Below are 24,373 nucleotides of genomic sequence, written 5' to 3'. Positions count from 1 at the left end.
CCAAAAATATCCCCCCGTTAAAATGGCTGGAGGATGATTTGCTAGAGTGGTTAATTCACGATGCATAATTCAGGACTGTTCACGTATTTTAAAGCATTGAAATATAAGTGAGCTAAGATGCCTTTTCCCCCCCTCAGTTGCTGTGTTCCTTTGGAGTTAATGTACCTCAGCTCTAAAAATGTGAATGTTGAACAGACCAGGTCTTGGGCATTCTGGGTCAATTATTTTCTACTCTACTCTCCACTCATTTTTTTTCCCTGAAATATTTGGGGTACATGAGGCAGGTGTTATTATTGCCACTTGGGAGGGGTCACAACTTCCACTCTGGGATACTCCAGGGCACCCAGGACCTACATGCAAACGTGTTCACATTTCATTCATAAGAAAGCAGGGGTGCGAGAGAAAAGCGGGCTTCTGGTTTATGACTGAGACACACAGGCTTCTCAACCTTTGAATCCGGGCTCCTTTTCCTCTGCCCTTCTCATCCTCTTGGCTTTCTTTTTCACTGGCTCACCCAAAGGATGTTCCAATTTTCCCGGGAAAGCCGGGCTTTTCATTCAAAGCACCTCCCAACGGTTACCTCTACACGAGGATAGATGTTTTTCCGCACCTCCCTAAAGAGCAAGCAGGTCTAGATACTAAGAGGGCAAAAGGTTAGCCTGGCCAAGGGCATTTCACCTCAATTGGGGATCCATGAATAATTGCACGAAAATCCAAATCTCCATCTCCTGACCTAGTCAGTAGCTCCTCCTCCCCCTCTCCCTGCCCAGCACATTTCTCTTGCCCTTGGTGAGGGATCGGAAGGGGAAGAACGAGGAGGAAATGGGAACTCTTTATTTTACAGTGATTCTTTCTGGGGCGCCTGGGTGACTCAGTCGGTTAGGCGTCTGACTCTTGATCTCGGCTCAGGTCATGATCTCACAGGTATGAGGTGGAACCCTGTGTCGGGCTCCGTGCTGAGTGTGAAGCATGCTTGGGCTTCTCTTTCTGTCTCTGTCTCTCTCTGCCCCTCCTCCACATGCTCTCTCCCCCAATAAATAAATAAGGGGCGCCTGGGTGGCTCAGTCGGTTGAGCGTCCGACTTCAGCTCAGGTCACGATCCCACGGTTCGTGAGTTCGAGCCCCGCGTCGGGCTCTGGGCTGATGGCTCAGAGCCTGGAGCCTGCTTCCGATTCTGTGTCTCCCTCTCTCTCTGCCCCTCCCCCATTCATGCTCTCTCTCTCTGTCTCAAAAATAAATAAACATTAAAAAAAAAATTAAAATAAATAAATAAATAAATAAACATTTGGGGCGCCTGGGTGGCTCAGTTGGTTAAGTGTCCGACTTCGGCTCAGGTCATGATCTCATGGTTCGTGGGTTCGAGCCCCGTGTTGGGCTCTGTGCGGATAGCTTAGAGCCTGGAGCCTGCTTTGGATTCTCTGTCTCCCTCTCCCTCTGCCCCTTCCCTGCTCATGCTCTTTCTCTCTCTGTCTCTCAAAAATAAATGTAAAAAAATAAAAATACAAAAAAATATTTAAAAATATACAACAATTCTTTCTGGGTTGTATAAAAATATACAACCATCTTTCTGGGGCCAATACCCTGTCATATGGTCATAATCATATTAATTCAGTTTCCTAACGCAGGTTTGTCACAGGGGTGGCAAGAGGTTAGTCTCTCTTCCCGACCAAGAACATATATATTCTGGTGCCATTTTAGGAGGAGTGGGAACAGCGATTATATTCATTTTACCCCAAAGAAAATTCTTTAATGTCATTTATCTTTTCTGATTACAAAAGATAAGCTTATATACGATTTTCAAATACAGTATTTGCAACTGGATATGCAATATAATATTTGGAAAAGAGAAAAAGCATGAAAAACAAAATGCGCAACTCTCAAAATCCTACTGTGCAAAGATAGCCAACTATTAGCATTTTGATACCTGTCTTAAGAATCCTTTTTTTATATGTGTGTGTTTAGCAGAGATAGATGGATAAGTAAGTAAATGGCAGGGTGTGTGTGTGTGCGTGTGTGTGTGTGTGTGTTTGCTGAGTAGTACAGGATTTTAAGAAAACTTCACAGAGCTTCCTGAAGTACAGTGTCATGAGGCAGAGAATAAAGTGCTCGCACAAGAAGAGAAGACTCACGTATCTTGGAATCGACCTGGTGGGGGACGTGTAGATGTGGAAACCCCAGGAAAGCAGTCCACGTCCATGTCAGAGTACAAGGCGCAAAAACGTTTCACTACATCGCGCTCCTAATATATCACTACTCTTACCATTATTTAGCCATGCTTCAATTTCATTAAAATAATAAGCGGTGCCCAAAGTAAAGCCATGAGTAGAGAAAATGAGCCCGGCGGTGTCTCATTCGGAGGGATTTGGCAAGGCGTCCTGGACTGATCAGAAGACTCCAGGAGACTCCTTTTGATTCGTGTGTCTGAGATGAAATAACTCAAGCAGGAGACGTTTGAAAAAGTTTTGTTTTCTCGGACCAGTGCACAGGATGCCAGAGGGTACAGGAAGCTCACAGATGGTAGAGGCAGGAATCAGTTCAAGCTGATACCAAAACTGGCATCTTAATTATCCCAGTTGGCCCAGTGAGGAAGAATATATAAGACCTCTTAAAAATAAATAAAACCAATCTCTTTTCTTTCACTCCCCCTCTATCCATAAACACACACGCAGACACACACAACTTCAGATCGGGCGGCCAGCTATCGCCTTGTGCCCGGGGCCCCTCAACATTAACACTGAAGTCCTGTATTCCTGTAACTACTCCCCCCACCCCCGCGCCCCCCGCTAAAACCTCCGTGATCAGAAACTGCGAGCAAGCCCAACTTCGCCAGGTTTCCCGTAAATCACTCTGGCTGCTTCGGCGGCGCTGTTCCAGCCTTAATGCAAGCCGTTCAGAGGCTGCTCCGTCTTGGGAAACAGCTGACCTCGCTTACTGCCACGTTAACCCTGGGGAGCAATTCCTTCCCGCTTCCTGACTGCGGGTGCATATTAAGTAGGAAACTCCGCCTTTGTGTGTTTATTTATCTCTGGGGCGGGCGCAGGGAGCAGGGAGGATGGTCTCATTAGCGACCGTGGGGGCGGGGGGTGGCAAGAAATAAGACTTTCCTTCTGATTTTTCTTCTGCGCCCCAACTTCCGCCTTCACTCATCTTCGGATGCAAACCTCCCTTTAGAACAGACACACTCCCTTCAAAATGCTGATGTCGGAAGCGCACTGAGGCCTCACGGGGGTGGGAAGGTGAAATCTGCAAAACCAAGTGTGCCCTTGTTATCTCTAGGAACATGCCTCCTGCAGGAGCCTTTACATTCGCAGCTAGTCGTACAGGAAATTCTGCGGCCTGTGGCCTGGAAGCGAGGCCTGATCTCACATTTAATTCCACCAGATGAAGCCTAAGCCAGCAGCGGGCTCATCATGGAACCTCCTGGAGGAGGAAGCCAAAGGAATACACAATTAGGACAAAATGCACACGGTTTCCCGGACAAGAAAACCCGGACTTTCAAACACAAATTAAAGAAAGGGATTTGGGAACAAAACATTTCAGAACAAACAAACGGCTACGGACTCCACATCCTGCCCGAATGAATTTGGCACGTAATTGATATATACCCAATGTTGCTGGGACCCCCTCTAATAGATAAGGCGCAGCCTGCCTGTCGGACGAGGCACAGCGAGCTCTGAGGCCAGGGATGGGGCAGTGGGGGATGGGAACACCCACGTGGGTTCTCCTGACCAAACGCGAGAACACGGAATTGTCCCTGTTCTCTCTCTCTCTGCCACCTTCCCGAGCCCAAACAAGGGCCACCTGCCTCTCCCCTGCTGTTGAGGATCCAGCACCGCTTTCAGCCCAGAGGAGTGGCTGCTGAGCTGAGAACTGCTAGTCCCACCCTCCGCTCCTTCCGGCTCTTCCTCTGAGCTTACCTTAGCAGCACACCGTTGATGCAGAGAATTCATCACCCGATGTGACAGCCCGAGCGAAGCCTGGCACTAAGAAACTCTCATTTGCAACCCAGAAATACGCTGAGGTGCCACAAACTGGCTGATGTCAGCACCAAGGAGAGCTCGATGTGCATATGGGCCAGATGCCATTACCAGAGATGCCTTCGGCGTGGGTGGGGAGGCGGACGTGCTCCAGGCCCCCAAAGGCCCGGCACTGGTGGGCCCGGCCAGGAAGAAAAACAAAAGAAACGGGGATGTGTGCTCCCTCTCCATGCGGACAGGCATGCACAGACAAACACACACAGCCACCACTCATCAGCGGGGACATAGGCTCACTCGGCGGGGCCACATCCTAGATCGACCACTTTTCCAAGAAGCTCGAAGACGATGTTTTCCTGATATGAGTACACTTTTCCCAGGATTATACCCCGAGCATTTGCCCTTGGGGACAAAACAGTCAAAGTTTCCCGGGAAAGTTTGACAACGGTTAGTAGGTGCCGGCCCACTCTGACAACCTCTGGTCCTCCCTCCAGCTGCCCCCAGAGTGATCTTCCCAACATGGAATTGTGATCTCCGTCTTTCACCTTCAGTGGCTTCTCATTAGCCTCCAGATGAGGCTGAGTGTCCTCATCAGGCCCACAATGTCCTTGATCTTGCTCACTCCCCAACGCAACCCTTGTGTTTCATACTTCAACCGTTAGCAGGCTGCTAAGAAATTCCCGGAACAGAGGAGTCAGTTCATGCCTGCTTCTTTCCCCTTGAAGACCCCACTTATCCAATGACATGCCACTCATGCCTCGTACTGTTCTTCAAGACTGAGGTTAAGTATCCTTGTGCCCCTATCTGCCCCCGGCAATGTCTCTTCCTCCTGCAGGTTCCCCCCCACCCCCCGCCCGCCTTCTCTGTATGCACCTGTATCACAGTACCCGGGTGGCCATACTGCATTTGTTCTTCTATATGTCTGCCTCACTCATCAGACCACGACGGCTGGGCTGTGGAACTTTGCTTCCGAAGTGCCTGCCACAGCACAGACTTTAATAAATATCTCTTGGAGGGGCCTACGAAGAAGTACATAAACATTCAGCGGCAAGCACTCCAACGTTCCTTCTCCATTGTGGGCTTGGAGGGATCCACGGTAGCAGATCCGGGACCTCCGCGGTTTAGTCTGACTACACGGAAAGAGCTTGTGAGCACCGAGAAGCTACTCAAGCGACAAGGCAGAGGCAGTGCCAGGTTGCAGGGTGACGTCTACATCCAGGAAGTGAACTCTTCTCTTACTCAGCAGACATCAAGGAGATCTGGTATTTCACCCCAGATCCCAAATAAGGAACTATATGATTAATATTCATACTGTTCTGTACTGTTTCTTTAAAACACAGTTGGAAAAAAAAAAAAAAAAACAACAAACCCAAACACTGGATCCTGCCTGTCGTGGCTCCACAGCTTAGCTCACCATGTCAACAAGGGCTGTTCTCCAAAGGGCACGGGGAGGGCCTGGCATCTGGACTGGCCTCCCCGTTGCCTCCTCCGGCTTAGTGGGGTTCACGGAAATGTACGGAACAGACACAGTCCCTGTGTGGCCTGCAGGGGCTTTTTCCATCTTTATCCTCTCTGAGGCTGAGACCCCCACGCAGATCCAGCTTCTACCACCTTGGGATCTGGGAATGGAGCCGCCAGAGAAAATAGAGGACGCCTCCCAAAGCCGGGATAAACAACAAGTAACTGTTTAGTGTACGTCTGTCCCGTGCAGTGTCTATACTCACTAGATCTGGGCATCCCTGCTGGGGAATAACAGGTACACTCAACCCAAAAGATTCCATTCTGGCTCACCTGGGTACCCCAGGCAACTCAGAATCAATTTTGCTGCTTGTCCTGCTCTGACCTTTTGCACCTGTTTCTTTGTACAGGTACTTCTCTTCTGCAGCTAAAGCCACCTCTGCCAAATCCACGGCCAGCTTCTGTGTAAATTCCCGCTATTTCTGCCAGTTCGGCTAAGACCGAGATCGTGACTTGCTCTTGCAACTCGAAGCTTGCTCTGGAGCGCCTCAGCTCACCAACTCCCACCTGCCATCACATTTCCCCGGAGTCAAACCTCTGCTTGGATGATCCCCATGCTGCTGGCCCCGGAATCCCTGTTTCCATGGTCCCCTGACCGCGGAGGGTGTCCTCCCTGGTTGCCACCTGCCACTCGGTCAGTCCCTGGTGACCTTCCAGCCGGGTCCCACCATGCCCTCCCTTTCTAGGCGGGCCCCACTGCAGCTTCTCGAGCCTCGAGATTTTGCCCTGAAAGGTCTGTGTATGTTAAGACAAATCAGCCGTTCCTGGTAGAGAACAGATACCCTTGCTAACCAAGACTTCAGTAGTTTCAGCTGAATAACAGACCGCCCCCTGCCCAAGTGAGGGTCCCTTTTGCTCTACAGATGAAATCCAGCGAGAGGCTCTTGGCCTTTGCCCGTCCCTCTCCTCTGGCCTCTAGAAACCCGCGTCATCTTCCACGGCCTGGCCAGAGAGCCACCTCCTTCCTCTTTCAAGGCACACCATCACCCACTTCCCTAAATGCCAGGACCCCCGACTTTTTGACCCTTCATGTTGACTTTTAACCATATGCAGCTCTTCTTTATTTAAAGGTCTGTGGGAGTACCGGCTCTTCCTCAAGGTCACCATTTCATTCTGATCCACAAATATGTCTCCAGTGCCTGCCCCGTGCTACGCACGGGGCGTACGGTGGTAGATACGACACATCTGACATCTGCTCTCCCGCTGCTTCCTGCCTCGTGGGACACAGACATTGGGTAACTTGTCAAAAGGACAAACGTAGATTCTAGGTGGTAGTAAGTGTGAGGAGAGACTATAGAAGGGACCTCATTGCACTTGGGCTTCTGGGAAGTCAGCCCAGAGGTGAGCGGATACAGACAAGTAGAAAGAGGGGCAAAGAGGCCACTGGGCAGAGAGAGAATCCTTTCCCAAGGCTCCAAGGAACTGAGAGGAGGCCAGAAGCAACGGAACCAGGAGAAGAGCAGCCAAGGCAGCAAGATGGGGCCGGAGAGTGGCAGGGCTCCATCATGCCAGGGCTTGCAGGCCGTAGGAATGGCTTTCGTCTTCAGTCTCGACGAGATCACAGATCATTCAGCCACAGGGCCTCAGAGAACAGGGATCACGTCTCACCGGGAGCCGCTTGGTTAAGTCCTCGAGTTGGATGAACAGAGAAACGAATGCTTTGAAAGCTTCCGTTGGCGGCCTGCCCTGTGCGTGCAAGGCCGTCGGGCCGCCGGTGTCCGTGATAACTGCCCAGTAACGCACGGATTGTGGTAGCGATTCTCTTACTCTGGTGGATGAGTCTCAAATGGTACACAAACCCTGCGGGGGGCTCCTATTCCTACTTGTCAGGTGAGGAAACTAGGACTCAGAAACTAGAATTTGCCAAACGCAGTCCCCGCTCTGTGCCACTATTTTAGACACTTCAAATTTGAAAAGGTCGGGCTGTGTGACACGTGTGGGCACCACACGCGAAGCGTGGCTTAGGGCTGAAGGCAGGGGATTCGTGTCTGTGGTTCCCCTTCAGGGAATCTTTGTGCTGTTTAGGAAGATGCCGGAACCTATGAGCCACAAGACGGCCTCAAAAGAGTCTTTTAGGGGATTCTGATACCGCTCACTCCTAAGCCTCAGTCCACCTCACCAAACTTGGTTTTGGACAAGACAAGCTCTACTGCCCTGGGGTTATGCCACTGCGGGTAGCGCCATCTTGCTAGTTAATCCTAAGTCACCTTATCCGGAAAGGCGGGGTCCTGCTCAAAGACCTGTGGAGTAAGTTTGGTGGCCATCGACTTGGGAGGAGCATGGACTCTCCATGACCAGTCGCTGCCTCCAACCTTATCTGGCACACACTCTAACTGCTGCCCGAGGGGTGCCCATCAGAACCCAACCACAAGACCATCGACTGCCACATGGTCACCGGGCGCCACCCTGCCAGCACCCCGCACCACACGACTCAAGTGCACATGGAGGTCGACTCTGAGATCAAGACCTATGATGGCACCGTCTAAGCTTCGTCGTTTATTAAGTCATCTGTTGTGAAGGCCCGCAATCAATACCGTCCTGTAAGGCGCTTCAGACACAGAGGATGGTTTTGGGTGACCCTTTCACAGCTCGCACGGGAGATGAAGTAGTGTGAGTTTCCAAGTTCATCCGTTGGGTTGCTTTCTTATTTCTGTTAAAAGTGCACATAGGACGGTGACACATAACGTTTTCACATCCCACCGACTTACGGAGTCCCTATGTTAGATGTACATCAGGAGTTAAAAATCTGTTTTATTTAACTTTGCAGAGTCAAGGAAAATAAGTTCAGCTTGATTTAGCTAAATAGAGGTGCCTCAGTGCAGAAAAATATTTATATCTGAATAAACATCCTCTACGCTCAGACCTGCAGAAACCAGCACACATCCACACTTAACACACATCCACACACAGTGTTCACCAACAGGCAAAATGTCGACACACCTTGTCATATTTACATAGAGCCACTACGCACGTAGAAAACACAACACCTGAAGAATGCATATAGGAACACGCACACACGTCCACACACACACAGATGCTGCTTCTACTGGAAAAGAGGAGCTGTGTAAGACAACAGAACATTGCATCTACTCATATGGCCAAATCTGGATAATGCAAGCAAAGGGTATTTTTAAACACTTTTTTTTTTAACTCTCAGTATAAATTATCCAACGGGCTGATTCTCCACAGCCCCAAGTTCTTCATTTTATTTTTGTAACCTCTGATTTTGCTTTGGCTTTTCTGAAAGGCTTTTACTTACTCAGGGCACACACAGAGATTGTATACACACCTTCACCATGAATGATAGCCGTGCACAGAACACACACACGCACATACACACGCGCGCGCGCTCATGGTGTGGACCTGGAAGCTATTTACCATCACACAGGAAGCTAAAGCCCCTTACACTTTTCTGACCATCCAAGAGACAGCAATTACCCCAGATTATCAGACCAACAATGACATGCCATGTAGAGAGAGACACTGAGCCAACTCTGCGTCCCAAAGACTGGCATATTCAAGTACACTTAGGACATTAATAGCAATTTACGTGCCATCACTGAGACAAAGCCACAAAGGCGCCACTGGCAGCCTCTTATTTTGAAGCCTGTTATTTGTGGGAGTTACAGGCTATAATCACAACAGAAACTTTCAAAACCCTTATCTTCTGTGACGCACCAAATCTATTTCAGAGTCATAATTGCTATGTCACCGGAGAGTTTGCTGCTTAATGCACTCAAATGCCATTTAGTGTTTGCAGGGTCATTACAGCTCACAGAAGAGGGGGGTGGATATGGTGGGAAGCTGTAGGGGAGAATGCAGACAGAGGACGTTGAGGGGAATGTGCTAGAATGGGGCACTGATTTATTTAAGGAAGGGTATTGTTGTTTTGAGAATTCCACTTACTGACAGAAATGAGAACAAGGGCTTGAAAACAACCTATGGACTGGAGAATTCAGAATTCATGGATCCCCCCCCCCCCCCGAGATCTTCTTTGGATGCTGGGGCGTGGCCTCTTTTCTTCTGGGATTCTCAACCAGGTGCGAGAGTGGGTTGATTTTTTTAAAGTTTAATTTTTTTTTTTCCCTTTTACATTGTTCCAGAAACCTCCGCAGTGGGAGTCTTCCATTGGTGCTGTCGGCTTGGGAATCTGACCTGGCTTTTCTGTACGTGCTCTGATATGGAACCACGAGGGCAGAGGGGGACAGCGCCGGTGATGTGTCAAAATTCAACAGCCCAGAAGAATGTGCTCCCTCACAGGTGGCGGGAGAAGATACCAGGAGACTGATACGGCAGCCAAACTACCAGAAAACAGCCTGTCACTCAGAAGACCATGTTTTAGACCTAAGCCGAGCTAAGGTCATAAGAAAGCTTGTTAAATGTCTGTAGCTTTCTTTCTTCATCCGGGGTACAAACTAGCCAAGGACTTACTCGGCGAATCCTAATACTTCCGGTAGTGTTAGGGTAAACTGTCCAGGAACATTTGACTGATTAATAGATCTCTAGGTTTTCCAAGAAAACTCTCGGGTTCTACTTGATAGCCCTGAGTTCTTTCACAGACTAGAAATATAGAAAATGGTAAGTGAATTCAGATTGCAGGGTTATTATTATTATTATTTTTTAAAGATCAACACCAGTATCACTTATAGATTTGCCTTTAGTTTTCCTAGGATAAAAATCCACCTTTCACACTGAAGAACTTTCCACAAAAACAAGACAGAATGAGACCTGGAGCCTTATTCCACAAGAGCCCTCTTCTGCTGAGAAAGAAGAGTTTTCTCTATTTTCTACATGTTGGAAAAGTGCACGATGGGATAATAACCTCCTTGTATAAAAGTTCTTAGAAATCGGTACAAAAAGATGAACATTTCATACAAGGCTAACAAATGAAAGACGTTCAATCTCACTAGTAATCAAAGAGATACAAATTAAATTAAAATAAAAATGCGATGCCGTTTTATAGTTTGATAATTGACAAAGATTAAAAAAACTGCTAAGACACTGTTCCTGAGAGTGAGGAAGCAGGAATGATCGTAAACTGCTGCTGGGAAACATACATGCATAGAAGTTTCCAGGAGAAAAATTTGCCATACATCACCACAGCCTTAGACTAGTTCATATCCTTCGATCTGGCAATTCCATTTCTAGGAATTTATTCAAGGAAATAACAGAAAATATACAGTGAGTCTTCTGTGCTATGATGTTTACCACAGTGTTTTTAATAATAGTAAAAAAAAGAAAAAAAGGAAAAGAAAACAGCTTGCATGGTCCACTGTACAGACTGATTAAGTAAATTATGGACTTTCCCTATAATAGACTCCTGTGTGGTTATTAAAATTATGTTTGAGAAGAAACGTTTAGTGATACGGAAAATATTCATAATATATTTTTAGTCAAATAAGTAGGTTACAAAATGATACGTTCGATACGATCATAGCTTTTCTACACCTACACAAAACATACTTACACACAAAATGCTAGAAAGCTGGAGAGCAAAAAGTTAGCAGTAACTTCCTTCCATGTGATTTTCCTGCATTCTCCAAATTTTCTATGTTAAATATTAATTTTTAATCAGAAAATAAAAAGTAAATGCAGGAGTGCCTGGGTGGCCCGGATGAGTGTCCAACACTTGATTTCGGCTCAGGTCATGATCTCACAGGTCATGGATTAGAGCCCTGCATTGGGCTCTGCACTGTCGGCATGGAGCCCGCTTGGGATTCTCTCTCTCCCTCTTTCTCTGCCCCTCCCCTGCACTTTCTCTGTCTCAAAATAAATAAATAAATGTTAAAAAAAAAAAAAGTAAATGTAAAATTTAGACAAAGCGTGTGCGGGAAAGTCCACATCTGATTTAGGTCTTTGTCTTGTGTGTTTGAAAGGTCTTGGCCAACCTCCAGAGCTCACTGGAAAACAAACCAGTGCAATCAATGGTCAAATAAATATAGGTCGGAGGCCTTTCTTAGATGGAGGGAAGTAGGACTCTTGCTTAGAGACGAGAAAGTTATCAAATGACTTCCAAACTCTCTTCAAAATATAACTACCTGTGAAGAATGTTAATCAGTTGTGTTTCCCTTGCCACAAAAAATAAGGTCAAAGAAGGCGAAACATAGCAATCAACTTAGATGAGATGCAGAGTTGCTTGATTTTCCCTGCCCTAATGCCCAATGCAGTAATTGGGTAATAACCGATTCCAAGAAAATGCTTGCCAATCAAATGAATGGGCAAATGAATGAACTGTGGATCAAGCTCAAGGCCACAGAGACAACACCTGTCCCAGAAGAAAGAGAAGTTGGAGGTAAAGGATGCATTCTAGGCTGTGATAAATGGGAAGGAGGATGAGGAGCGGGCGGGGGGTGGGGGGAGAGGAGGAGGGGGGGAGGGGGAGATGAAGAAGAAGAAGAAAAAGAGGAAGCGGAAGCAGCAGCAGCAGCAGCAGCCATTTTTGTGTGTGGGAGAGACATTCTGAACAACAGAAACACAAAAATACGTGTGTTTGTGGGGATTCTGGGCAAGCAGAAGATCCAGTCACAGGCCTTCTTGCTGGTTTAAAAATAAATAAAGGGAAAGGGAAAGGGAAAGGGAAGAAGAGAAATGTCCTGACTACAGGTTCAAGGATACTCCATGCAAAAAGCATGCATTAAGCACCTACTATGTACCATGCCTGAATTGAAGGCTAGGATACAAAACTAGGGTCCTTCTGTTTAACTCCCATTCCAACCCAGTGAGCTAAGTACTACGTAGATCCAGTCTGCAGGGACGGGGAAGTCCTTCTAGGAGAAGATAACTCTGAGCTAAATCTTTTTTTCTTTTTTTTTTTTTAATTTTTTTTTTTAACGTTTTTATTATTTTTGGGACAGAGAGAGACAGAGCATGAACGGGGGAGGGGCAGAGAGAGAGGGAGACACAGAATCGGAAACAGGCTCCAGGCTCCGAGCCATCAGCCCAGAGCCCGACGCGGGGCTCGAACTCACGGAGCGTGAGATCGTGACCTGGCTGAAGTCAGACGCTTAACCGACTGCGCCACCCAGGCGCCCCTGAGCTAAATCTTTTAAATTGAGTGGGATCATGAGATCCTTGCCCAATGCCATAGATTCTGGGCTATGGATTCTATCGCTTGAGAACTTTAATCGGTAGGAATTGCCTGTAGGAAAGGCCAAACTCAGTAGGACAAGATGCGGACAGAAGGGACATTTACAGCACCAGGCACCTGCAGGGCCCGTAGTCTACGTGGGAAGCGCCAGGCCAGGTACCTGAGATTTTCAACAGCGAAATCAATCACGCTGGACAAGGAACAGGAACGGATACCTACACGCCTGTTTTGCTCACCTTCCGTTCTGTTGTTGTGATTGTTCTGATGCCTGGTTTTGCCTCCCTCTGAACATCTTTTGTTTCCATTTGGAAATGTCCTACTTGTTTTAATAAACTTGAATTAAATAAGATAATGCATATAAAGTGCCTAGCACATGAGAAGTCAGTAAGTGTTAGTTATTAATACAATTATTAACTGTCATTTTAGCCTGTTAATTTTCTATCCTTAGTGTTTTTTAATTGTTCTTTAATTCACGGCTTTATACCACTTCCTTATTTTATTACCACTTGATCTGTTTTATAATCTTTGTAAGTATGTTCTTCGCTGATGTTATTTATTTTAACTACTCATCCTAGCTTATTTTATGTTTTTATTGTTCTCTGTAGTAATTGTGTTTCCTAATTGCTTTAACTTTCACTTTGCCACTTCACATGCAATTTCCTCTTTCTCCCACCATTTTGTTCCTCCTGTTGGTTCCCCTGTCGTTCGTTAGTATACTTGTCCTTCCTGATTCTGTTCTTCTTTCCTCGCTCTTTTTTTAAGAATTTTTCTTAATGGAAGTATAGTTGGCATATTTCCTAACTCTTTGAATTTACTATGTGTCACTCTTTTTTATATTTAAATTTTTAAAGTTTTACTCCTATTCTACTATCCTTGTACTTTGTTGCATTTAGTTTTTAATGTACTGAAAATGCCAAGCGTTCAGGGTCAACAAAGAGGAGGGACGGTCCCGATAGAAGTCGCGGCAAAGCAAGGTGATCTCTTCTTATCCTTCCTGTTGGTCCAGGAGAGACCGTTACTTCTGTAGTTGTTTCCCCAGTTTCTTTCTTTTTTTTTTTTTAGTTTATTTATTTATTTGGGGGAAAGAGAGCAAGCAGGGGAGGGGCAGAGAGAGAGAGGGAGAGAGAGAGAGAGAGAGAGAGAGAGAGAGAGAGAGGGAGGGAGGGAGGGAGACACAGAATCCGAAGCAGGTTCCAGGCTCTGAGCTGTCAGCTCAGAGCCCGATGCGGGGCTCGAACCCACGAACCGTGAGATCATGACCTGAGCTGAAGCCAGACACTTAACTGACTGAGCCACCCAGGTGCCCTTTCCCCAGTTTTTTTTTCTTAACGCTAATCTTCCCCCTCTAAAGCCATTATTTAACATGGGTAAGCTACTGAGGTGCTAAAATTTCCTCTTCTTCTATTTTACTGTCCCCAAGTTAAACAACAAAAAAAAAGATTTCTCTTGATTTCATATCTAGATTCCTCCAACAGTCTTGCCATCTATTTTAACGAACCACCCAATTTCTCCATGAGGAGACCCTGGGCCTAAAGTTTCTGCTCTCTCTCATGTATGATCACTGGGTCCCTGGCTAAGTTGGTTAACCCGATAGGACACAACAGCAGAGACATATAGGCCACATCCAGGGAAGGACTTTCTATGTGATTTTTAGATTTAATTTTAGTAAGAGAACCAACTGGTCTTAAGCATTCCATGTGCCACCCAAAAAAGGATACATAACATAATAGTCATAACTGAGTTCTCATTCTTTTCCATACCAGCCAGGCTCTAAAATATTTATGACCAGGTAACGTAAGAGATTCTCTGAGCGGGAGGATCGTGCCAATTTCCTTTACTTAACATAAGAACTAGAGGTTCAAGGCTCCCTCTGGACAGAGGGAAAGAACAGAGGCTTTGGAGTCACTTGGCCGGGTCCACATCCAGGCTCTAGCCCTTTCCGGCTGTTGGATCTTGAGGAAAATGACTTAATCTCTCTGTCTGTTTTCTCATCCACGAAATGGAGAAGAGAGTGTTAATAAAAACACTAGACTGTATCAGGACACACACTAAGTGTTCCAAGTTAGTATTCTCAGTATAGGTATTCATGTAAGGTCAGGTTTGCCTCAGAACTTTAAGTGTGGAGTTAGCTGTGCCTTGGCTCCCTTGCCCCTCGGAAAGGGCACAGAGTGTTCAGCAGATCTCTCTGACTCCCAGCTCTGGCATGAGAGGGGCCTGGAGCTTCTCTCCTCTGGGTTTCACCCCCTCCGGTTATCCCCTTAGTCTCGGGGTTGGCGGAAGATGGGCTTGCACACTCCCGTGACAGGTCACTTTCCCTAAGGAGGAATAATTTTGGACGGGTGTGCGGCTTTGAAAGATAATAGGTTTGTATACATTTGGCTTCTGAACTGGACTTCAAGTTAAGGGGGCTAGAGAAGAAAAAGGAGAAAAAGGCAGAAGATAAGAGGGGATATATAAAAGCTTCTAAGCGAGGAAATCCACTATAATTTTCAAATATCATTAGTGTCTGTTTTTATGTATTTCAAAAGTTTTATGGAAAAGGGAACACAAGTCCCTTTAAAAGCAGTGATATCTAGGGGCGCCTGGGTGGCGCAGTCGGTTAAGCGTCCGACTTCAGCCAGGTCACGATCTCGCGCTCCGTGAGTTCGAGCCCCGCGTCGGGCTCTGGGCTGATGGCTCGGAGCCTGGAGCCTGTTTCCGATTCTGTGTCTCCCTCTGTCTCTGCCCCTCCCCCGTTCATGCTCTGTCTCTCTCTGTCCCAAAAATAAATAAAAAAAGTTGAAAAAAAAAAAAAAAAAAGCAGTGATATCAAGTCCGAACCTAAGGCGGGTGTCGAATAAAGCATCCAATTTGATGTAAGGTGGACTTCTTAGCAGAGTCTGACTCTCAGGTCAAGCGAGGGGGCGAGTGGTGGCGAGGGAGACATCTGATGGGCTGGAGAAACACAGACTATTCTATGGACAATTTGTGCTCTGTCCTTTTTCCTTTGTTTTTGTTTTTGTGGACTATCAGAAAGGGACAGACACAAGAAAGTAAGGGCAGTAAACTTCTATGCAAATGTACTATAGTCAAAGCTTAAAAAAAAAACGTACACTTCTCTGCACACTTAAGTGTGTAAAATTTTACCTTGAAAGAGAGAAAAAAAACTGTGATCAAATAGTGAACTCTAGTTAATGATACACATACCCAGTAATGTTTATTTAGGCAAACCTGTGCTGCTCTCTACAATTTACTTTGAAATGCATCAGGAAAAGCAAGCTGAGGGGTGCTTGCGTGGCTCCGTCTGTTAAGCGTCCGACTTTGGGCTACGTCATGATCTCACCAGTCCTGAGTTCGAGCCCCGCGTCGGGCTCTGTGTTGACAGCTCAGAGCCTGGAGTCTGCTTCAGGTTCTGTGTCTCCCTCTCTCTCTCCCCGTCCCCCACTCACACTCTCTTTCTCTCAAAAATAAATCAACATTAAACAAAAGAAAAAAAAGAGAAAGTAAGCTGGATTGGTAGATGGACAGAAGGATGCAGACAAGGACAGATACATGATGAAGCCAGCAGAGTGAAATACTGATGACAGAATTATAGGTGGTAGGTATACTGGTTTTACTGTCAAATTCTTCCAACTCTTCTGTATGCTTGAAAAACTTGGGGCGCCTGGGTGGCGCAGTCGGTTAAGCGTCCGACTTCAGCCAGGTCACGATCTCGCGGTCCGTGAGTTCGAGCCCCGCGTCGGGCTCTGGGCTGACGGCTCAGAGCCTGGAGCCTGCTTCCGATTCTGTGTCTCCCTCTCTCTCTGCCCCTCCCCCGTTCATGCTCTGTCTCTCTCTGTCCCAAAAATAAATAAACGTTGAAAAAAAAAAAAAAAAAAAGAAAAACTTGAAAATAAAACATTGGGGGAAAATTTAAAAGTAATATCCTTAATGCAAGGAAAACAACATAATCCCTTCTCATGGGTGAATCCTAAGCAGCATTTAAATGTGCTTCTTGCTAGAGCAGAACTTCTCAAACTTCACGTGCTTAGGCATCACCGGGGAATCTGATTAAAGCACAGAATCTGATTTAACAGTCTTGGTGGGGGCCCGAGCTCACAAGGTCCTGGGCAATGCCAAGGTTGCTGATCTGCAGGCCATGCTTTGAAGAGGCCAGCAGGTCAGGGAGGAAGGAATAGCTCAGCAGCGGCCACCAGAGAAGGCTCTGGGCACCTGGGGAATGTGAAACAGAAATGAGACCTCCTATAAGCTCCAAACGGTTTTTGGATGTAAAGAAAGGGTTCAAGAGGAGCTCAAAGACACGTCCTGCTTAGGCTTGAAAATGATCAGGTTAGATGAACTAATGGCTGCCAGAGTTGAAAATTACTGCAAATAGAGCCGTAATAAATGTGCCGTCTATATATTTACATTTTAAATCTCCCTCCATATTATTTCATTGTTTAAAGCATATTATGCTAATCGCAGTTAACTTCTTGTGCACGGTTAATTTTTAATAGAGAGTTCTATTTACATTAGGAAAGGCTTATTTAAGCAGAAAGCATGCTTTTCTGGGCTCTGTGTCAGGAAGTCTCCTGTTTTCACGGCATGGCATGGCTGCTGATTCAACACTATCATCCCACCTTTGGTGGCTACTCCGTGACTGGCAGGGCATCTAGAATGTTCTGTGCAATATGGTAGCTGCTAGCCACACATGGCTATTTAAATTGCAATTAACTCAAATTAGATACAGTTAAGAATTTGTTTTTTCAGTCACATTAGCCATATTTCAAGTGCTCAGCAGCCCTGCGTAGCTCATGGTTAACTTATTGGACAGCACTGAAATAGAAGCAGGGATGGAATGAGATGAACTCCGAGCCTTTCTAGGGTTCTGTGACTTCACAGAGTGCAAGAACCATGTCTTATGATGATGGATATTAGAAGGTTCTCAACAAACATTTGTTTAATAAAGCATCTACTCATTTATTTAGTTATATGGTTAATTGTTCTAGACTCAAATCAGTCCCCCGCCTTCTGCCTTATTCTCTAAGTGCAGAATATAAACATCGAATATTTAGAGAGATGGAAAAAAATTTCCTCAAACTCAAATAGAGTCAAATAGAGATTCTGAAGTAGAGATTTTTTTAAGGTACCAAATCTTAAAATAACAACTGGATTACCTAAGACACAGGTCTCACATTTTTGTCTGAAAACAAGCTAAGACCATGGAACTCCTTCCCACAAGGCAAGGAGCCATCAGCAGTTATCAATGCCAATGTTTCCCACAATTAAATTCAGGCAATTTAATTAGCTTAATTTTTACTGAGATCTAGAGGAATCCGGCCACTTTCAGGAGCAACTGCAAAACCAAACTGTCCTTTTGAGGTTGTGAATTTTTTCTTTATAGAGCAGACAGCGGGACCGGCTTGAGTCTGGAAAAACTGACCAGATTCTAGCCCAAGGATAGCATGGCTATGGGGACAAATGTGGGCCCGACTGGACAGGATCCTGTAAACTACCAATTCCAACGAGAACAGCATGGTGTACATTGTCATCTCACAGATGGGACTCTTTTCAAAAAGACAAATTTCTCTTTAATTTATAGCTCTAAACGATTTCCCTTCTAGTTGTATTTTCCTGGAAATGGGGAAATATCATGTTTTCTAAGTAGCATATGATACTGGGAGAGGCCACAGACATCTAGCTCAGTTGTCCTTTTTAGAGTTCAGGAAACTGAGTCCTATCGAGGGAAAGCGATTTGTCCACGGTCACACAGGCGGAAAGTGGCAAAAACAGAATACACGCGCACACACACACACACACAACCACACACACTATGGATGTGATCTTGCTTGGAACTAGGTTTGAGGCCAAGAGATTTCTCTGTGACTACTCCTACAGAGAGATAAGGAGTGTCTAGAACAAAGGATATGTATTACAAGACCACGGTATGGAGGAAGGTAGATTTCTTAAACTACACTGGTTGGTCTTGGGTCCGTCTGTTCTGCTGTAGAACTCACTTTCAGATTCTCTTTCCTAAAATTCAGAGTAGATTGGCTCCCTTGTTCGAGTGTTCCAAGAACAGGAAACCTGGTCACAAAGTGCTGAATGACACTGAAAACTAAAACATGTGCTGACAGGCATCAGGATTTTACATAATCTAGGTACAGGCTTTCCCCAACCTGACCTGGATATAATAGGATGTCGTCTCATTCGCCAAGGTCAAAAATACTGACTTATTTATTGGATGGATGGATGGATGAACGGACAGATGCACAGATGAATACATGAACACATGAGTGCATGAGTGTGTAAGGATGCCACTGGACAATTTGGACTCATTCGTTTTCTGTACCTTTAAGGGCTTTCCCCTGGCCACGGAGGAAAAACAATGGATGCCTAGGAAATTACAATATTAAGAGATTTGTTTTTGCTTCTCCAACTATTGTGGGCTCAAATAAAATGCTTTTCCCTTCTCAAATGCTGAGCTGATATGGTATTAAGATTTAAAGGCCTCATCAGATAAGAAACTAAAGGGGCTTCCTCTGTTTCCTTTTGACTCTGCCATAAAAGAAAGCCAGGCTGGAAGCTTCTGGAAGGCAGGAGTCCATCTACCCCATTCCTGCTGCCTTCAAACCCTCTGAAGATTGGTTCACCATGTTCAGACCTGTTGATTCTCATCACTCCCTTCACCCTTCCAGCCTGGGCCTGTTCACTGGTCCCCTACCGCAGCATCAGAAGGTACCCGAAGGCAGGTAAGCAGGGGGCATATCTGGATATGTCTTTGTACCTTCACATTTCAAATTCCACTTGGCAAAATAGAAGAATTAAAACTTCATATAATTAAAATGAGTTTTTAAAGATTTGAATATGAATTTTAATTATCGCCCTAACTTCCCAGTCCTACAATTTCACACGTGGCAACGTCTTATTAATATATACTTTAAGTGGAGGGAGGTCTCTCCGAAGTAGTTAAGAAAAAATTAAAATGATGGCACGCAGCCAAGTATTACCAAGTAACCCTTCTGATATCTAAGCGCCTGCAATGTGTTCAATAGGATGCTATTTTCATCCTCAAGATTTATATTTTCTTTATTTCCTCAATAAGTGTCCTTTTTCTCCCTTTGCCGAACATGGGAGAAAAGCAAACCCAAACAAAAATACATATGCTATGGCTTCCAAAGAGAAAAGTTTCATCTCTGTTTTTCCATTCCTGTAATTATCACAAAGCAAAACTCACGGGATGTTTCTGTCATAAACGGACATTGATGGCGCCCTGCCTTTACAGAGAGAACACTAACACTTTATTTCCACCTTCACTAAAACTCTTGAATAAGAAACATCGTACAGGGGTTGCTCTTTTTCTTCCAGGGGTTTCTATTTACATTTAAAATTGGCTGGAGTGAACTCACTCCCTTAACTCACATTTGAAAATAATTAAAAATAAAGTGTTCCGCCCCGGGAAGAATAATGCTTTCTGCTTCCACGGATCTCTGAGAATTCACAGGGAAAGGTTTATGTAATGAAAGCTCTTCCTCCTTCCCATTTAGGACCTCAAGACACAATTTTAGGGGATAGAGGGGGAGGCTAGAAGGAATGGCAGGGGCTAACTCTACCCAAAGAGGTGTCCAGGGAGGCTAGGCTGCAGTGGAGTTGGGCATCCCTGGAGCTGACAGGAGGAACCAAAGATCATACTGGAAGGACTCTAGAACTATGGAATTTAGAAGGGGAGTTTAGAGCTTGCTTATCTGGTAAACTTTATACACGAGGCAAAAATGCAGAGGCGATGCCACTTATCAAAAGCAGAGCCACAGGAAGGATCTAAATTTCCCAATTTCAAGTTGCTTCTACCCCCAACACGTCTGTCCATGGAGGTTTCAATGCCCCATCTGGTAGAGATGACAAAGAGAAAAGGCCACCAGAAATGATTTCTATTTCTACTATGGATGGTATCCCACAAACAGGTTTTGGCATAGGGTTTCTCTGAGGACAGGAGAAGTTCTGCAGAATTCAAAGGGATCATCCTCTTGACAATATCATCACTATGCAGCTTCATGGATTTAATGCGAATCATGTTCTCGGAGAATCCGCACTGGCCAAAAGTTCGGAAACTTTTTATTATAGGGCAGACTGGAGAAACTTTCTGAATTAAAAACACGGGATATTTGTGGGTTAGTAAAGCATTTAAAAGAAAAATCACTACTAGATACTTTACTGCTATGTAAGATGTGGATATTGGCCACTGAGTGCACTTTGTAAATCCAGTGGCGACTTGCCTTCTCTTACCTGATTCATCCATCAGCAAACATGTTTTGAGCAACTAATACAGGCATTTAGGAAATATTTAGGAAATATTCAGGAGTGAAAGACACGAAGACCAAGTAGGTCTGTCTGTTCACGTATCTATAACGCAAAGGCAGGGTATGTGTGATGAGGCAGAGAGAAGCAGGGGAGAAGGGCTAAGGAGGAAAACACAGGCAGCAACGAGGAGACGGCTGTGGAAGCAAAAGGGATTTTTGAGGGTGGGGAGGCCTGGGGAAGGTGGCACAGGAATGAAGGGCATTTATGGAGGTGGTGGCCATGAGCGAACATAGGGGGATGTGGGTAACCAGGCAACGATGAACTGACCATGTTGCCCAGCAACCAAATTCTACCTGGATGTCAGGAGGATGAGGTAGAAGGGCAGGTAGGTTGGGGCCAGAGTGTGGGAGACCCCGGATGTCAGACTTGGGGTTTGAACTCGCTTAGGTAGGCAGCAGACCGGCGCTGGTGATTTCCGGGCAAGGAATGGCAAAATTCAGAGGGTGTATGCAGGAGAAAGGAGACACTGAAGGCAAGAACAGTGACTAGAAAGTGGTCATGTGAAATGGCCCAGCCAATGAACTATTCTAGAACTAGGGCAACGGCAGCGAGAAAGGAAAGAGAAGAACGTGATCTAAGTACGTCTGATTGACAGGGAAGTAGAATAACCTCCCTCTGTTCCTCAGAGCCCCTCTAAGCTGCTACGTGTTGTCCATTGTCGTCTGAGAGCACAGGGGACCTAAGCTCACCGCCGCTAAGGAAGGGGGTGTTCAGGACTCGCGAACCCTACATCCTTTTCGAAAGCGTGGCTTCCCACCAGGAGAGAAAAAAGTGACAGCCGCGTCCTGACCAATCCTCACTAGGAACTACCTACTGTAAAAAACTGCTCACACAAGAGGAGAAAAAAGGTCAGATTAGAACGTTATCGCTTAGAACATTTCATACTGCATTTGTGTGGAACAATTTCTACTTTGCCAAGCCCTTTCCTCCTTATTTTCTCATTTTCCCTGAAGCAGCCCTTGGGGTTTTAAGGGTGGGAAGTGCTGGCCCTGTTTTCTGGAAGAGAGGTACGATGCCTGCCCACGGACACACGAGAGTGACCAGGGCCAGGGTCTCCCAGCTCTTCCGCCACCTTCCACGCCTTTGCCACCTGGGCTCACCGAAAGGCAAGTGGTCTGAACTTGATGGGATTTAAAATAGACGTTGGTTGGATAAGAAACGGGCGCTATGCAAACCCAGCCAGGGGAGCAGATAAAGGCTGCCCAGAAAATGTCCTGTGCCGAATGAAACACAATCCAGAGTCCAGCTGGAAATTCCATTGCTGCCTTGGGTCTGGGAATTGTTTATTTTTATTTCTTGGCTCGAACCTCTCATTCCTGCCCTCATCTCTTCTTGTCTCCCTCCTTCCCTCTTTCTTCTCCTGGCAGCCAGAGCCCCACTCTGCACGTACACACGGGTCCGTGTCGAACACCACGGTCTGAAAACACAGCTTGCTCTAACCGGTTTCGTCTCCTGCAGGTGGCACCACGGAAAATTTAAAATGGATACCAAAAGGCACGCATCCTCCACGATCAGCCTTTGAATCATTTACCCCGCCTATTGAAGGCCCAGAAATAAAACAAACATGGTTCCCAGGGAAAAAAATTAATGCACAACCACAGACTCTTTCGAGTGGCATTTTCAAGCCCAGTTTCTGTGGGCAGCTTATGTAATCAGACATAATTGTCTGCACATGTTTGGTTACCCTCTTGCAGAAATGATTCCCAGCCCACCAGATAACATCAGAGGGGTCAATGTTGACCCCCCCCCAACCCAGAGCCTGAGTGGCACCCTCTTCTGCACTACCCAGTTAGGAAGAAAGATACCACACAGCAGAAGTGGGAGCCCATTTCTTGCCCACTCACACAGACTTTCTGCAGTTCCTTGTTTCAGTGTGCCTATATTCTCGTCCCCACCCTCTGGTACTTTCCTCATGTTCCTGTCTTCCACTTACACAGAGCGAAGCTTTCTCTGGAAAAAAAAAAACCTATCTTCAGAAAACGCATAAATGCATATGTGCTTGAAACCCCTCCCCCCGCCCCCCGCAACAAAGGAGCACAGGGCACCTTCATTGAGCTGGCATCCGTTTTTGAGAACACAGTCTTCCACCAAGTATCTTGTATTTCTCTGAGCAGGTTTCTGGCAAGTCAGCCGTTAATACGGTAATAATGATTAGTAGGAGCCTAAGAAGAGAAGCATGTCTCTGTTCTGGAAATTCTTTCTGGAAAATTGCCATGATTGCCCAGACTACATTCAATAGGGTTAGCTTTGACCTCCTCCAGCTCCTGCCAGAGAGGGACTTGATAAATATCATACAAATTCAGAGTAGATCCCGCCAAACGTAGGTAGAAAATAAAGGATTCCTAATTGGCAGGGGCCTTAAAAGTCACCAAGACACTTAAACCTGGTACTTGACTCCTTTCTCTGACATCCTAAGTAGCTAGCTACGCCATGCTTGAGTGCTCTGATGACGGGGAAATCTTGACTTTCCCAGGAAGCCAATCCCTTCTCCAGGTAACTCTGTGAGAAAGGCCCATCAACTGTTGAAATGCGATGTATTTCCCTGAATCTTCCACCCAGGGCTTCTATCCTTCCCCCCTTCTGATCACTCATGATGAATCCAATCTTCCCCACAAATAACGTGTTTCAAATTACTATATACCAACCGCATTTTCTCTTTTATGGGCTAAGAACTCCTAATTCTTTCAACCATTCCTTGTGATGAACCAGTTGGTATTCCATTGATTCCTTCTAGTCTGGGCTTAGTCATGTCTGACTTGACGCATGTGGGTTGGAAGGAGCCATCACCTCCCTCACTGCAGACACTGTACCTCAATGAGTATAGACCAGGACGCCATTAACATGTCATGCCTACCTTTCCTTCGTTCCATTCCCAACGCATTTGAATCACAACAACAGAAACAAACAAGAAATCGTCACCATCAATCAACCACAGTTTTCTTCTACAGTTCTGAGCCAATGGTTCTGGTGGCGCTTTCTGTGACCTCTAAAAGCCCAGGAAATGACCCCCTGATCTGAAGAACAGCGTCCTTTTCCAGGCTGCCTCTTGTCCCAGCTTGCTGTCACCGCTGCTGAGATAGCGGACGATTGATCTGAGAAATCAAGTTGGATTGCTGTCCCAAATCTACATTCGGTTCTCCTTGTGTCTGTCTGATCGATTTCACTCTGTGCGACACAGCTTGTCGCTATGAATTTTCATGCTAGTCAGAAGCCGCCAGCGCGCCCAAGAACATGAAGATGGTCCGCACCCCTCCCCATCCCTTCAACGCACCCGGCCTCTGAGTTAATTTCTTTTTTTTTCTTTTCGTCCTTAGACAGATTGGAGAAAGGCTGTTTTTTGTTTTTTGTTTTTTTTTTTTAAGACCACAGACCTGGATGCAATGGATTTTGGCTACTGGTTTTCCCACCCAGGTCCCCAGGCCCCTGCTTGTGGCGACATTTCCTACCACTGTTGTGCTAGGTGTCACCTGGTTAGCGG

General features: G+C 46.0%; 1 protein-coding gene and 1 long non-coding RNA gene across 5 annotated transcripts in view; one reads left to right on the top strand and one right to left on the bottom strand.

Moving 5' to 3' along the window:
- The window catches only part of PBX1 (PBX homeobox 1), a 298,333-nt gene that overhangs the window by 6,156 nt on the left and 267,804 nt on the right, over positions 1 to 24,373 (bottom strand). The window contains exon 8 of one of the 4 annotated variants that reach the window (XR_015246429.1): positions 2,261 to 3,243. The exons of 2 other annotated variants lie outside the window; for them this stretch is intronic. The gene's annotated coding sequence lies outside the window, so the exon portion shown is untranslated. Of the gene's footprint in view, positions 1 to 2,260; positions 3,244 to 24,373 lie in introns of those variants that run through there. One more of the 4 variants, XM_086694767.1, reaches the window with a different exon arrangement.
- LOC147572448 (uncharacterized) lies at positions 9,400 to 10,244 on the top strand. Its single transcript, XR_015246431.1, has 3 exons — positions 9,400 to 9,532; positions 9,999 to 10,070; positions 10,154 to 10,244. It is a non-coding gene; the product is annotated as an uncharacterized LOC147572448 (long non-coding RNA).

This window comes from Puma concolor, chromosome E4, assembly GCF_028749965.1.
Source record: "Puma concolor isolate L17-30 chromosome E4, mPumCon1.1.hap2, whole genome shotgun sequence".
NCBI classification, from domain to species: domain Eukaryota; kingdom Metazoa; phylum Chordata; class Mammalia; order Carnivora; family Felidae; genus Puma; species Puma concolor.
This window is presented reverse-complemented; position numbering and strand designations above follow the sequence as displayed.